Here is a 16,989-nt window from a genome sequence, read left to right as displayed (position 1 = left end):
GATCTTGCCTTGATGTTGATGGCTGCTGGCTGAGCCGGGTGATGATTGCTCAAGGTTGGGGAGGCTGTTGCAATTTCTTAAAATAAGACAACTTTGACATTTGCTACATTGATTGACTCATCTTTTCACAAAAAATTTCTCTGTAGCATGTGATGCTGTTTGGTAGTGTTTTACCTGCAGTAGAAATTCTCTCAAAATTGGAGTCAGTCCTCTCAAACGCATCTGCTTTACCACCTAAGTTTATGTAATATTCTAGATGTTTTATTGTCATTTCAACAATGTTCACAGCATCTTCACCAGGAATAGACTCCATCACAAGAAACCACCTTCTTTGCTCGCCCATAGGAGCAATTCCTCATCTGTTAAACATTTATCATGGTATTGCAGCAATTCAGTCAGATCTTCAGGCTCCACTTCTAATTCTAGCTCTCTTGCTATTTCTATCACGTCTACAGTACTTCCTCCACTGGAAGGGATCTTGAACCCCCTAAATCATCATAACGGTGGAAATCCACTTCTTCCAAAATCCTGTTCCTGTTGATTGTATGATCTCCTCCAATGAATAACAAATGTTCTTATTGGCATCTAGAATGGTGTATCCTTTCCAGATTGTTTTCAGTTGACTTTGCCCAGATCCATCCAAGGAATCACTATCTGGCAATTATAGCCTTACAAAATGTATTTTGTAAATCCTGAGTCTTGAAAGTCAAAATGACTCCTTGACACATGGGCTGCAGAACAGATGTTTTGTTAACAGGCATGAAAACAACATTAATCTCAGTGTACATCTCCTTCAGAGCTCTTGGATGACCAGGTGCATTGCCAAGAGCAATAATATTTTGAGCAGTATGTCTCAACAGTGGGTTTAAAATAGTAAACCAATGTTGTAAACAGATGTCCTGTTATCTAGGTTTTGTTACTCCATTTTTAGAGCATAGGCAGAGTAGATTTAGCACAATTTTTTAGGGCCCTGGGTAGAATTTTTGGAATGATAAATAATCATTGGCTGCAATTTCAAGTCACCGACTGCATTATCCCATAAGAGAGTTAGCCTCCTTTGACTCTTTGAAGCCAGGCATTGTCTTCTCCTCTCTAGCTGTGAAAGTTCTAAGAAGGCTTTTTGTGTACATTGAAAATCTGTTATTTAGTGTAATGACCTTCATCAATTATCTTACTTAGATCTTCTGAGTAATTTGCTGTAGTTTCTACATCAGCACTTCCTGCTTCATCTTGTACTTTGATGTCACAGAGATGGCTTCTTTTCTTAAACCTCATGAACCAACCTCTATTAGCTTCAGACTTCAGCAGATTTCTCCCCTCTGTCAGCCTTGCACTAGATGAGGCATTGGTTTAAAGGAATGTTGTAGCTGGCTTGATCTTTTTTCCAGACCTCTAAAACTTTTTCCGCATCAGCAATAAGGGTGTTTTGTTTTCTTACCATTTGTGTATTCACTGGAGTAGCACTTTTGATTTCCTTCAAGAACTTTTCCTTTGCATTTACCACTTGGCTAACTCTTTAGCACAAGTGGCCTAGCTTTCAGCCTATCTCAGCTTTTTTGTTGCTGCTGCTGCTGCTGTTTTTTCTTCCTTTTATCTCAGCTTTTGACATGCCTTCCTCACTAAGCTTAATCATTTCTAGTAAGAGACATGCAACTCTTCCTTTCACTTGAACATACTTAGAGGCCATTGTGGGGTTAATAATTGGCCTAATTTCAGTATTGCTGTTTCTTGGAATATGGAGGCCCATGGATAGGGAGTAAGAGGGAGGAAGGTGGAGCAGTAAGAACACATACAATATTTATTGATTAAATTGGCCATCTTATTTGGGCATGATTTACAGTGATAACATCAAAGATCACTGATCACAGATCACCATAACATATAATAATAATGAAAAAGTTTGGACTATTGTGATAATTACCAAAATATGACCCAGAGACATGAAGTGAGCACATGCTTTTGGAAAAATAGCGCTCTTTGACTTGCTCGATGCAGGGTTGCCACAAATTGCCAATTAATAAAAAGGTGCATTTTCTGTGTTTTTATTAAAGTGAAGTGCAATAGAATGAGATATGTCTGTACGTGTAATATGCTTGAAGAGTGCAGAGAGGAGAGAGTAATTCTAACTTGATGAGGGTAGTCATGTAGTAGGTGACATTTCAACTGAGTTTTGATAAGTGCGTTGGGATATTAGTTCTCAAACTTCAGTTTTTTCCTGGTTTGAGGCTTTTGTGGATTCCAGAAAATCCTCTTCTTAAAGGAAACACATACTTGTGCCTGTAAACCTGTTGTATGTGGTGGGACCTTTTGGTTAGATTTAGTTAAGGGTCCTTTGATTAAATTTCTTTACTGAAGAGCTTAGATTAGATTGTGGGATCCATTGAATTGATTCAGTTGGGGGCCTTTGGTTGGAGTACATCAGTGAGGCATGACCCAGGATGGGTCTTGGCCTTCTTGCTTGAGCCATTCGTAAACAGGAGAAACATGTAGAGAAACACAGGACAGAGCTGCTGTATTACCCCCTCCCATGTGGGAGAGGCCTCCAGGATTGTCTTCAGCCACAGAAAGATGAAGAAACTCCTAGAGGTTGAGAGGCTAAAGCCTGAAATCAGAGGGAGCAACTTGAAGCTGAAAGAAACAGGCCTGGAGGTGAGGGGAGAGGTGAGTGGGTCGCCATTATGCCCTGTCATGTGCCTGAACTCAGCTGCAATTTGGTGAGACAGCATCTCTGACGATGTCTTGATTTGGGCATTTTCACCACCTCAGAACTGTAAGCTTTTAGCCTAATAAATTCCTATTATAAAAGCCAATCTGTTTCTGGTATATTGCTTTGGCAACCTTTAGCAAACTAAAGCAAGTTTACAGAAGAATCACCTGTGATGCTTGTTAAACATTCTTATCTGGGCCCCATTTTGGGGATGGTAGTGAATTTTCTGCAGTTAAGTCTGAGGAACCCTGTATTAGAGAATTTGATGTACATAATTGAAAAGTTACTTCAGTTAAGGTCAGCTGAATCAGGATGGTTCTTAATCATATTACTGGAGAACTTTTAGAGAAGATCATAGAGAGAGAAGCCAGGGGGAAAGAGCTAGAATCAGGAAGTCAGTGGTATCCAGGGGAGAAGGGAGAATTCATCGCCATATGTGTTGATTGCCATTTGACAGAAAAGCTAAGGACTGAGGCTTGCTGGCAGCCAGTCCTAGAATACCACAGTCTTCCAGGAAAAGGCATTGCCTTGCTGATGCCTAGATTTGAGGCTTCTTCTGGCCTTAAAACCATGAACCAGTGCACTCCTGTTTTTTAGGCCAACCCATTGCATGGTATTTGTTTTAGCTAGGCTACCTGAGTGATAACCAGACATAGAGTTTGAAGGATGAGTACTGGTCAAGTTTCATCAGTTAACCACAGAGTGGCAGAGATTTGGGTTTTTTTCCTAGTTCTTTTATTTTCTTCTGATTTCTCTCCTTCACTACTTCTTTCCTAAAAATATTTGGTTGCAATAATATGAGAGATTGCTCTCTTGGCTAACATTTGGTCGTAAGACTGTGACTTATTCTTTGGGCTTTGGTTCGTTTTTTAAAAAAAGATTCTTTTGTTCTTGGGTAAACGCTTAAAGCTTAAGTTCATGTTAAATTGATTTTTAAATATCAGAAAATATCCTAAAGTGTTCATTTCTAAGAGATTTATTTTCTTATGATCTTGACATGGTTTTGCCCATGTTACTAAGTTAAGAACTAACACAACTTTTCCCAAAGGAACTTTCCAGAAATAAAATACTTTCCTACTTTTTCTGTCCCACCTATCCTTCAATTACAGAAGTAATCTTTAAAGTTCTTATGAAATGAATATTCTTAGTTTTGATTTAAATGATTGTAACTTTTGTTTCACTAGACAAACATTTTAGAATTTGTACTCTTATTTCAAAGGTATTTGTTCGTTCATTCATTCATTATTAAATACCACCTATATGCCAGGTATTATTCTTTGCAACAGGGATATAACTGTTTCTGAAACAGAGAGACTCCTTGCTTTTATGGAGCTTAAGTTGTATTGGGAAGGTCTGATGAATGATCAGATGATGAGATAGATGCATAATATGTCAGCAGTGATGAATGCCACAAAGAAAGATAAAGCAGAATAAAAAATGTAAATAGAAAATGATTGGGTTGGCTATTTCACATATAACATTTGGGCAAGGCCTCAATGATGTAACATTAGAACAAATTTGAATTCGTTCATATGAATATATATATTCATCAACTTCTGTACTTGGTACCAATGAGTACATATTTGTGAACTATATCTTTGGGTATTGAATCATGTCCTCCACAAAAAAAGTATGTTCAGGTCCTAATCCCTGGCCTTGTGGGTGTGAACCCATTTACAAACAGGACTTTCAATATGTTAAGGTGACAGATGCTGGACATTGTATGTCCTTCCCTGGCTCACTGAGTGTGCTGGGGAAGAGTGTAAACTACAATGTGGACTGTAGTCCATGTGGTGCAGCAGTGCTCCGGGATGTGTTCACCTGGTGCGGTGGATATGCCATGATGATGAGGAGGGTTGTTGATGTTGGAGGAGTGGGGTGGGGGTGGGGGTATGTGGGAACCTCTTGTGTTTTTTGATGTAACATTTTTTGTGATCTATGTATCTTTAAAAAAATGCAATAAAAAAATGATGAGGTGGGAGGATAGGGAGTGGGGTATATGGGAACCTCTTATGTTTTTTAATGTCATGTTTTGTGTCATCTTTTAACTCTAAAAAAAAGATAATAAAAATAAATATTTTTAAAAATAGTTAAGGTGTGCCCAAACTGAATGAGGGTGGGGCCTTAATCCAATATGACTGAAGTCCTTATTATAAGCAAAGAAAATTGGACATAGAATGAGAAACTATAGGGAGAAACAAGAAGCTGGAAATTTGTGGAACCCAGAAGAGAAAGAAGATACCACTGTATGCATTGCCATGTGATGGAAAAAAACAAGGAATGCCGAAGATGGCCAGACAGCCAGAAGATACCAACCCCTGGACCAAGCAAACTGTGAACCAATAAATTCCTGTTGTTAATCCAACCCATTGTATGGTACTTGTTTTAGCAGCTAGGAAACTAAAAAAGGATTAGGATTGGATTCATATATATATGAATATATATTTTTCATGTATATATATGAAAAAGTGGACACAAAGCTCAAGTTGTTTTCTAAATTATTTATAAATCTTTTAATGAATTTGTATATTGTCACTTTACTCAGCAGTGAACAGAAAGATAATAAAAGTATTTGAAGAAACAAGCCATATATAGTAAGTAATATTAAATTTTGTTTTAATAGAGTGCATTTTTGCCATATATTTAAATTATTGCAGTTATTGAGAAAATATAGCTTATTTGCTTAAAATATCCTTATTTTATACCCATATCTTTTATGTATGAGATAGGCAGTGACTTTGTTGTTAAAGTTGATTAAATATCTCTTAAATGCCTTTTGTGTTTTGACCATAAACTATAAAATTTGGAAAATGTCCTGAAATAATTTAGGTTTTGTGGTTCTTTGACATTGATACGCAGAATCTTAATATCTGATTATAATGTATTTTTAAAAATATTTAATCCAGATATTACTAAAATCAATCTGCTCATCCTAGGTATCTAAAAATAACTTTGGGAAAAGTACAAATAAACACATGGCATGAAAGTCTACTTAAACAAGAACTAAATGATCTCTGGTTTGACTGGTAAGATTTTATGATTATGAATATGAGAATTTGTGAATATTTTGAATATTTTAGACTTCAGTTTATTTGAGAAACATTTATTGAGGACTTCTGTTCCAAACTTTAAGTAAGGCACTAAGGAGAAAAAAACCTAAGTAAGATCCTGTTTGCTTTGACTTCAAGGAACTCAGTCTTGGAGGAAAGACTGATAAGTAATTAATATATTAATAGTACATTTAGTTCAATATAAATTGGGACACAGAGGAGAGATTATTCAATTTGTATGACATTCAGGAAGGGTTTTGCAAAGAAGTCCTGGTTGGACTAGATCTTTAGGGGTGAGTAGAAGTTTGTCAGATGAATAAGAATTGAATTTTACTTTTCTTCTATAATATTAGCTACATTTATTGAGCAGTTAATATTTATCAGAGTTCTAGACTCTACATTAATTCGTTTAAATTTTTATGAAGTAGCTAAATCCTATGAAGTAAGTTTTTGTTTATTTTTATCTACATTTTACTGATGTAGTAATGGAGGTACAGTATGATAGAAGTAACTTGTCCAAGATCACACAGCTAGTAATGGTGGAACTTGACTTCTAACCTATGCTATTTGGCCACTGTGTGTTGTGCCAGTCTGATTATTGGTTATCTTTGATAAGTTTCAGTTGATAAAATGGTTGCATATCAGAAATTTAATCCAGTGTTTTAAATTCAAAAACACATTTTTTCTAGAAATATTATAATTGTTGATTATATTTCTAAATAATTCCTTCAAACACATGTAATGCCTAATGGAGCATCTCATACACTATTGGAGAAATTAATTCTTGTCATGCCTAACAGTCATGATTGACATTTCTAACTCTCATACCCAGTACATCTGCCACTGCTGTAGTCAGTCATAATAAGGATTCTTCATATCCCTTCCACGTTAACTGCATCTAGTTAAGGCATTCCTCCATACCGAAAGCATTGGTATCCTTTAGGCCTAGGCCGGGGATAGAGCCTTAGTAATGCTGATGAGGCGAGGAGCAATTTGAGAAATGGGGATGAGGAGCTGTGGTTCCAAGCCTTTCTCACAGTAATCCCATTCCTTTTCCTCCCCTTCTTTTCCACTTGGACTACCTATTGCTTGCAACTAGGCCTTTGTTTCTTCTCTGAGTTGTAAAGAAGAATGCAGTCTAGTAGAGTACCTTGCCTTGTCTTGCGTACATTCCACAGAGACAGTCTAAGGTTTTCCAGTGTTACTGTTACTTCTTCCTATCCATCAACTGTCTTACCTGTCTGTTTACCTACCCATTTATTTACTATTTATTTCTATAAAGATCCTTTAGGGGGAAAATACAAGTGTTAGGTAATAATGATGGATCTTTGCAATAAAAATTGTTGAAAGTAAAGGTTTGTATGGTGAAGAAGACAGGAGATGGAAATTTTAACAGGCTTTTCCATCTGTAGTAATACTTAGGAAGAAAGAACTTCAACAAGCTATTCTGCTCTGTAATATAAATATATGTTTATAGACATCCAACAGTTAATGCCAGAAATACATGGCACTCTTAGTCTATGACTGTTTTTCTTTCTTAAGTAAACTTAATACTTTTATCTTTGTGATAAGTAGTAGAAGCTTTTTGAAATACTGATGTTAGTTGCTTATTTCTTTATATAGTTATCACGTCTACCCTTTAAATAGTGTTCAACTGATTTTTGTCATGTTTTACCTGGTGTTCGCCACTGTTAGTCCCAATGCAATGATCCACTTAGAAAAAGCAATGTCATAGCTTCCTGCTTTCTTTTAGGAAAGTGATACTGAAGGAGTCTTTTCCATTACAGCTAAAACCTCATTAATTTGAATGCTTATAAAGTATTTTTATCATTTCAGAAGATTTTTATGACGAGGATAAATGATTGATTAGAAAATAATTTCAATTCATTATAGTTGGGTAGGGATAAGTAATTAAGTGCACCATGACATGAAACATTTGTTTCTGGATTCAGTCTTGCTCATAAAAGAAACCATGACATTTTTTCTCAGAAGTTTTGCTTTTATTAGAAGTTAAGTTCATTCATAGAATTTTACTTGGTAAAGTTGATGCTTACTGCCCACCCCCTTCTCCTATTAGATTAATTAACATTAGGACCATGACACTTCATTGTATCATTTATTCCTATACAGTTTAGGTGCCTGGGAAGATCAAGAGGGTTCATACTGAATATACCAATCTTAAATTACGATCTTTCTTTAAGACAAAGTTTGTAGAAAAGCATCTGGATAACAGAATTCGAATTGCCAAAGAAGATAAGTGTTTTCTGGTCAGTAGGGACCAATAGGAGAGCTTTGGAAACATTCGTTGTAATGTGGGTCATAATTTTAATCGAGACATTTAATTCTTTAAGATTGAAACATTTTTTTTCCTTCTTTTTTTAAAAACTTGTATTGACTAGTTTTTTTGTGTGTGAGAGAGGTACTGGGGCTGGGGATTAACCTTATTTCGTATGTGGAAAGTGGATGCTCAACCACTGAGCCACACCAGCTCTACTGGGTTGATTTTTTCATTTTGCCTGTTTGTTTTTTAGGAGGCACTGGGGACCAAACCTGGGACCTCCCGTGTGGTAAGCATGCACTCAGCTGCTTTAGCCACATCCACTCCCCAAAGCTATTTTCTAATTTGATTTCAACCAATATTTATTGAGTGCTTATTCTTGATTTTTATAGTTTCCCAATTAATCATTCATATCAGAAGTGTTTAAGATCATCATAGTTCTTTCTCTTGATAGCCACTGAAAGAAAAAGTTTGAGATCATAAAGCAAATGAATACTTCAAGGAGAGAATTGCCAGGTATCTGACATAGATTTTAAAATCTTGATACCAAAAGTCTTTCCTGAGAGAAGTTCCCACTAACCACTAGTTGAGGTGAGCATGCTAGATGGTGGCTAGCTCTCCTGCTTTAAAGGAACTTGGAACTGCATTCCTTTCATGTTTCTTATATTAGCTTATTTAGTGCTTATGAGGAAGGGATTATTCATCATCATTAGCAATAACTATACATCATAGCTTTTGATGGTGGTTTAGAAATGGTAAGTCTGTGAATGCCAAGGATCTATTGTATATTAATCTTTAATTAAAGTATCACAGTAACAGATAAGATTTACCCAGGATTTTAGATACTTGCCAACTCTTGTCAATTTATAGATAGAAACACATCCCAGAGGGGTTTGTCTTAAGTGATGTGTAGTTACTTATTGGCAGAGTGCTTGTATCCTGCTATGCTTATTTAACCTATTCATTGTAGTGTGTCTAACATGGTTTATGTTAACACCAGAGGTACACATTACATTTTCTTGGCTTTTGTATATGGCTTAAAATTTGGAGTTAAACAGGAATTTTTATTTTAAATTTGTTTAATGAAGCTTTGTTATTGTACTTACCAAAGTTATAATTTTTAGTTTGTTTAGAAGAATTTGTTACACAGATACCTACTGCATTCAACTGAGAGGATTATTTTATTAAAATACGTTGTGTGGAAAGTACAATACATTGTCTTTTGATTTTAAAATGAAAACTTTTCTTTATGCTAAAAATCAGTGCTTGACACAGAGTAGGAGCTTGAAAGGACTGAAGAACAGTGGACAGATTATGCGCTATCCTTTATTTCATCCAAAAGATAAATATTGTTCAACTTGTATTGAAAACCTGCCATTTCAGGTATTTTGCTGGGGTGAGGTGAGACGGCAGAAATTATATGAAATGCAATTTTAGTGGGGGAGATAGCCTTAAATTAGCGGTCATACTTGATTTAAAGCCTGTTTTGGAATTATATACATGTTTTTTAGTAGATGCGGAAAGTCAAGGAAGGTTTTATAGAGGAAGTCATTGTTGAAGATTGAATAATAATTGGTTCGAACAAGGTGATTTATAAATTTCAGTTATGTCTTTTAATTTATTAATTTTGGCTAATAGCTCCTTTGAATATATACCAATGGGGATATTGTCTACAATGTTAGAAAATACTTACAGTTAACTAATTGGCAGAACGTAGGGATACCTTCTTCCATTGAACTTTTTGTTACCTACCATTACTTATAATGATACATTTATGGGTTCCTTGTCTAGAGATGAAGTAGCTTATTAACGTCTTTAAAACTATTTCATTTTTCATCAACATTTTAATAATTATGGTATTGCCTTATATGACATACTCCATAATTTTTTCAGCTTATTACAATTGTGGGAAATTATATTTTAAAATGAACAATTTCAGCACCAATTTATTAAAATAGCTTTTGAAGCATGTTTAATTAGAATGCTCTCTATTCTTATATATTAAAAAAGCATCTTTATCCTTCTTGTTGGTGGTCTTCCATTTTGCCCTAATTTAAATATAGGAAAATATTTTCTCTTAAGTTTATTACTAAATTTAATCAGATTCTGAAAATGACTATACTCTCATAGTAACCAGAAAAGTCTGGAGCTGCTGTTTTGAATATAGTTATGCCAGGTTTATGCATTCTACTTTGTTGTAAGTTTAATCTTTAAATTCAAAGCGTATTTAGGGATTTTGTTTAGGATTTTTGCTTTTTGACGTTAATTTTTAAAATTCGTTAAATTTCCTAAGAAATTTTTGCTAGTACTCTTTTCTTTAGAGAAATTAAGAACACATTTTGGGGGGAGGAGGGTGGGGGATATATGGGGACCTCATATTTTTTTAATGTAACATTAAAAAAATAAAGACAAAAAGAACACATTTTCTACTGCTGAACATTGAACAGACAAAACTAATTTTGTAAAATTTGAAAAGCCATATGCTTGAGTTCAAATTGTAGTTGTTAATAATTGTGTTTTAAATTCCCTTTCTCTCACTTTACCTTCTTTACATACTCTTTTTTTATAATACACTTTTTAATTTTTTTTAAAGGATACTTTGATTACATAAAAGTTAAATAAAAAATATAGGGGATTCCCTTATGCTCTGCTCCCTACCCATCCCACATTTTCCCACATTAACATCCTTAATTATGGTGGTACATTTGTTAAAATCGATGAACACATTTTGGAGCATTACCACTAAGCATGGATGGTTTACATTGTAGTTAAAAATTTATGACAAGATATATAATGGCCTATAGCTGTCAATGCAGTGTCATTCAGGACAATTCCCAAGACCCAAAAATGCTCCTGTAATTACACCTATTTTTCCCTCTCCTTCCCCTCAGAACCTCCAGTGGCCACTGCCTCCATATCAATGATAAAATTTCTTTGATTGCTAGAATCACAATAAGTCTATAGTAGAGTAATAGTAAATCTATTCTAGTCCATTGTTCATTCCCTAATCCTAAGGATTCTGGGATGGTGATGCCCACTCCACCTCAAATTGAGAGGAGGCTTAGATCCCATGGGGCAGATGGAAGGGATATCTTGCTTGCAGTTTCAGTCTCTCTCTGTTTCTTGGAATGGTAGTTGTCCATCATCATCTCCTTGTTAGTTGTCCTGGGTGAGTCCAGTGAAGTGGAGAGTAGATTCAGGCCCAACTCGTACATGGGTAGCGCAAAGATTTAAGTCTCTTGGACATAAACCTATCAGCTCTAGTACTAACTATAGATTCAAATAGAAGGGGCAGAAGAACCATGTGTAGGGAAAACACAACTGAGTCCAACTCTGTGACACTGGGGAGCATAAATTCCAAAGTAGGGCCCACTGGCAGGGTGCCAGACTCCTGAGCTATCTGCCCTGCCTCTAGTGTTTAGATGTCTGTAGAGCCTTCAGGAGCCCGGCTATTTGAGGCAATATTTACTTAGCTGTCAATGAGATCCTGCTGAGACGTGCTTAAATGTAACATCTGGAATGACTTCCCGACTCACTTTGAAATCTCTTAGCCATATAAACTCATTTGTCTTTACCCTTTTCTCCTTTTGGTCAAGGACTTTTTCCAGTTGCATTGCTAGATGGTGCTTGGTAATAATTCCTTGGTGCCAGGGAGGCTCATCCCCGGGAGTCATGCCCCATGCTGGGACAGGGGATGGGGGTGAAGATAATGCATTTATATTCTGAGTTTGGCTTAGAGAGAGGCCACATATGAGCAACAAGAAGGCTCTCAGGAGGTAACTCTTAGGCACTCTGTAATAATAGGCTAAGTTTCACTCTCAAAAGTAGTTTCTTAACTACAGTCATCAGTCAGTTTCAAGGGCCCATCATTGGTCCGTCCTTTTTCACTAGTCACTGCCCCTGTACTCAGGGGATTCTTGCTGTCCCATTAGAGAATGTAGCAGAGCTTCCCAGGATGGGAATTTGATATTTTTAGCATTTCTGTGTGAATCTCCACCCTTTGTGAAAATACCCCATGAACACTTGAACACATTCATATGCCTTGTAGATATGTCACAGGTGAACCTGTTCCGATGCATCCCACATCACTGACACTCCATATCAGTGATCCTCCACAGTCACAGTTGTAACTCTTCTATGATCTAAAACTTCTTCAAAAATAAAGCCAACAAAATAACCAAGTACAATTAATAAGAAAATGAAGTAATGATGGTTTTAAAAATGAATAAAATATAAAAATTTTAAAATAAATTTGAAGTAATAAAAAGTAAAAAAATATAAAGTTAAAATATTTTTGACATTGTCGTTCATCACTGTAAGATCTGTTGTCTTGTATGTACGGTGACATTTTCTTCCGTTTATTCCCCCAGTGTCTTATTTTTTTTTCATTTTGTCTTCATAGAATCTTTAGTTTACAGAAAAGTCATGTACAGAATATAGCAGATAGTAGATTCCCATATACCCAACATCTTCCCCCTCTTCTCCTTTCTCCTATTAAAAATGTTTTACCTGTGGATGGTACATTTGTTACAGTTGAAGTACAAATACTGAAAAATTGCTGTTAACCATGGTCAGTGATTTCTGTTATGATTTACATATCGTACCATATGCTTTTATAAATTTTGATGAAGTGTAACATGGCCTATATCCATCATTGCAAGATTATGTAGAAAAATTCCATCTCCCCCCAAATGACCCATGTTCCATCTACTCCCCCCACCCCCCACTTCCATTCCCCTTGGAACCCACAGAATCCACCAAGTTTCACTCCTTGAAGAACAAGATTCATAGTTATTTGCAACAATATTGAGGGTGTGACATACTGGCCTGTCCTCCCCTATTAGGCACTGCCTATGCTCTTGAGAGACTCCTTCCCCTCTATTTGAGAACATAACCATCCCCAGGATGGGAGCCCAACACTTTCCCGCTCATTATGTAGGTCTCCACCCACTCATAGAATGAACACACACACTTTTGCCCCAAATGCACCCATATCCAACCCCCTAAACCAATAGCCCTCCCCTGCCATATTGCCAAAAGAACATTCCCAATGTTGAAGAGTCAGCCACATATCTGCAAATCCCATAGTTTACCTGCTCCCTCCCCCAATCCTCCTCCCAGTTCAATGGACAGTCCAACCCACCCTCCCTACCCCACCTCCCTCACAAACCGGCACTGCCCAACCCAACAGTATCACTACACCACTGCCATGTCCATCTACTGCAGAACTACACACTTTATCATAGATTTTGTCCTTATGGGCATTGACTCACAACCTTCTTGTCCTTGTCTCCCGTAAACCTTTCTTCCAGACTCTAGCTCTGTGAGTCTGCTCAATTTGCTTAATTCATATCAGTGAGGTGATGTAATATTTGTCCTTCAGTGCCTGGCTTGCTTCACTCAACATAAGGTCTTCGGGATTCATCCATATTATCCTGTGTGTTAATACTGCATTCTTTCTTATAGTAAAGTAATATTCCATTGAATATTCCATTGAATGTTTATATTACAGTTTGTTTATGCATTCACCTATTGATGGACATTTGACTTGGTTCCAGCTTTTGGCAATAGTGAATAATCCTCCTGTAAACATTGGTGTGCATATATCTGTTTGTGCCCCTGCTTTCAATTCTTCTGGGTATATACCCAGCAGTGGGATTGCTGGATCATATGGCAGTGGGATTGCTGGATCATATGACAGTGGGATTGCTGGATCATATGGCTGTTCTGTAGTTAACTTCCTGAGGAACTGCCAAATTGTCTTCCACAGTGGTGCTCCTTCTACATTCTCAACAGCAGTGGATAAGGATTCCCATTCCTCCACATCTTCTCCAACACTTGTAGTCCTCTGTTATTTTAACACCACTTTTATGGGTTGGGTGTAAGATTATCTCTCTCTGTGGTTTTAATTTGCTTTTCCTTAGTAGCTAGTAATGTTGAACATCTTTTCATGTGCTTTTTAGGCATTTGTATTTCCACATGTAATTCTATTTGTAGTAAGTTGAACTGTATAAAATTGCTTTTTTTTTTGGTAGGTCAAAACAGTTAAATATCGTGATTTTTATATTGTCTAATGAATAAATCTAATAAACTAAATGTCAGTATGTGATCTCATTCTTGTTCTTCAGCTGATTTCCTATCAAATCTTTCTGTTATTTTCATTTCAGACTTTGTGTAGCCTTCCTTTTCTTAATTTCAAGCCAGTTTACTGTGTATGTAAGGGTTGGAATTATGTTATAAAACCAGAAAAAGGCCAAGATAGCCCATATAATCAATCCCAGGATACTATAGATGGTCCATTCTTGTCTATTCTTTTTCCTTTTTTCCCATTTTGAAACATTTATAATCTTGGTTTTTATCTCATGGTGTGTTTTTTTTTCTTTCTTTCTTGGGTTATTCTTCAAAGTCTTTTCTCCAATGTTTTCCACTTCAATGCTTTTTTGGACTATTTTGATCTAACAATTACCTTTTCCTATCCCTGTAACTCCCATTGGACCTAGTTCCAGATCAGTCCTTTTTCTGATGTTGTACCTGAGCTGCTGAACCATGCAGATTGTGATTGTTAGCTAGTTAATTCCTATGTTCCTTTTTAGTCAAAATTCTCACAATAACTTTCAGTTGCCTGCTCCCCTCTCCTCTTTTTTAACTCCTTACCTCATTCTGGTTCAAAGAACTTTGAAATCATCTTAGTGAGCTTTCTAAAATATCTATATCTATTAGAAATGAGAACCCTAGAATCTTGTCCTGGTATTTCCTATTACCTCTGACCAAGTTCAAGTAATATCTGAAAATCTCACTTTTCCAATTTACTTTTATCACCATATCTAATTGTGCATCTGTTCATTAGGATGATGCCTCATAAGGTTCTACTTTTTTCTTACACCTTTAGCGTCATCTGTTTCTGATCCTTAAGTGACTATATTCCCACACCTAACTCCTTTCTAGAATATTCAGCACCACCCCCCATATTGGTTACTTGCCTTTTGCCTTTAGCATGTATATTTTTCTCTTTATAAAAATATATTATTATATTTGAAGGATTCTAGTAACTCTATAAAATTTTCCTTTTATTGCTTCTTTTCTCTACTGCATAATTATATCCATTATTTCCATTTTGTCTTTACATAATCATCTGGTTTTTATCCTTATCTATTGAAGCTTTCCTTGCAGAGATAATTACTAATCTCATGCCTAATTTCTTTTTTTAGGTTCTAAATATCCTCTTAATTCTTTTTTATTTTACTCTTGTTTTTGAAGTTTTTGTTCAGGTTCTTAAGATTGTTGCTTGGACTTTCAGTGGATTTATCTAATTATCTCCTTATTTCCAGTTACTTTTACTGCTCCAGTTTATTGTTCCACTGTAGAGTTAGACTTATCCTTCCAAAATATATTTGATTTAGTTATTCCAGACTTAAGATCCTGGTGTTACTGTCAAGTACCTGTAGAAAAGTCCGTTGTGTGTCTCTCCCCTTCCATGGTTTAGCCATGTGATGGAGCTTCTCATTATTTCAGTATCATGCCATTTGTTCTCTTTGTACAGGTAAGTATTTCTGCCTACACTTCTCCTTATTCTGACAAAGGGATACTTTTTTAACCTTGAAGACTGGTTCAAATGTCACCTCTATGGACCAGTCTTTCCTGTATAGATTATATTATTCCCTTACTTAGAGTACTCCCATTGACATTGGGTACTGACCTCTACTATACTGCTTATCACATTTTATTTATAGGTGGCAAACAAAACATTTTATTTGTAGCTGATTTGGCTAACATGTTGAGAGCTTGATAAATCAACAACATGCTGGAAGAAATGAGTTATATCCTCTCACCTTGAACTTAGGTATGGATTGGTTCCAAGGCCTAAGGTAGACTAGATTGTAGCCAAATCAGTGGTATTTACATTTCAAAAGTTAGAATAATATTTAGATAATTTTATCTAAACAAAGGTTGTATGAATAGCAAGGTAGTTTAATCAGTGGAAAGCCTAGAAAAATAGTTTAAATAGCCAGAATTGAATTGATTTATGTTCTAGACAGTGTTCTGTATGTTTTGTCAGACTTACACACTGCCTAAATGAAATATTCCTCAGTGATATCTGTGGGGGTTTTTTTGCTCGAAATTGCTTACTAAAAATGTAGGCTACTTATAATTTGGCTTCCAATGTAGCATTAATTCTAGAGATCACTTGGTGAACTTGAGCCAAATGACTTACGTGGTAGATCCGTGTGGTAGAACCACATGGTAGATGTTTCACTCTAAAGTGATTGATAAAACGCATACAAATTTGATTATTTTGAATCTGTTCCTATAGATTTATCATTCTTACTGTACAAACAAAAGCATTTTTCTATGTATTTTAAAAAGCTGAGGAAGCAGCCATGGTACTATCCTTGGGGCACCTGTCAGAGGCTTTCGCCCTCCTTCTTAAGTTGCCTTCAATCTACAGTTTTTCTATCAGTGGTTCTGGTAGTCTCCAATCAACCAAACTAAAATATCCTGAAATGACTTGACACATTCCTCTGTTTTATTCTAGTTGTTTTCATTCCTGTTGCCTTCAGGTTAAAGTCTAAACCCCTTAGTTTTGTCCCTCAGTATCTGGCTTCTGCCTGCTTTTTCTATCTTATCATCCCATATGATGCAGTTTATCACTGATGGTTCACCCAACTTTGAGCCCATTATGTCTTTTTTTTTTTTTTTAATTTTTCTCCCCTTCACCACCCCCCCCCAGTTGTCTGCTGTCTGTGTCCGTTCACTGTGTCCGTTCACTGTGTGTTCTTCTGTGACCACTTTTATTCTTATCAGTGGCACTGAGAATCTGCGTTTCATCTTGCTGGGTCAGCTCTGCCTGTGCGGCGCCATTCCTGATCAGGCTGTACTTTGTTTCGCGCTGGGTGGCTCTCCTTACGAGGCGCACTTCTTGTCCGTGGGACTTCTGGGTGGAGCTGGCCCATGCA

General features: G+C 36.3%; 1 protein-coding gene across 4 annotated transcripts in view; it reads left to right on the top strand.

The window, feature by feature from the left end:
* Nucleotides 1–16,989, top strand: part of TMEM161B (transmembrane protein 161B) — a 76,550-nt gene that overhangs the window by 3,256 nt on the left and 56,305 nt on the right. The window contains exons 1-2 of one of the 4 annotated variants that reach the window (XM_058275722.2): nt 5,253–5,301; nt 5,644–5,733. The exons of the other annotated variants lie outside the window; for them this stretch is intronic. The gene's annotated coding sequence lies outside the window, so the exon portion shown is untranslated. Of the gene's footprint in view, nt 1–5,252; nt 5,302–5,643; nt 5,734–16,989 lie in introns of those variants that run through there. 4 annotated transcript variants of the gene reach the window in all.

This window comes from Dasypus novemcinctus, chromosome 2 (genome assembly GCF_030445035.2).
Source record: "Dasypus novemcinctus isolate mDasNov1 chromosome 2, mDasNov1.1.hap2, whole genome shotgun sequence".
NCBI lineage: Eukaryota > Metazoa > Chordata > Mammalia > Cingulata > Dasypodidae > Dasypus > Dasypus novemcinctus.
This window is presented reverse-complemented; position numbering and strand designations above follow the sequence as displayed.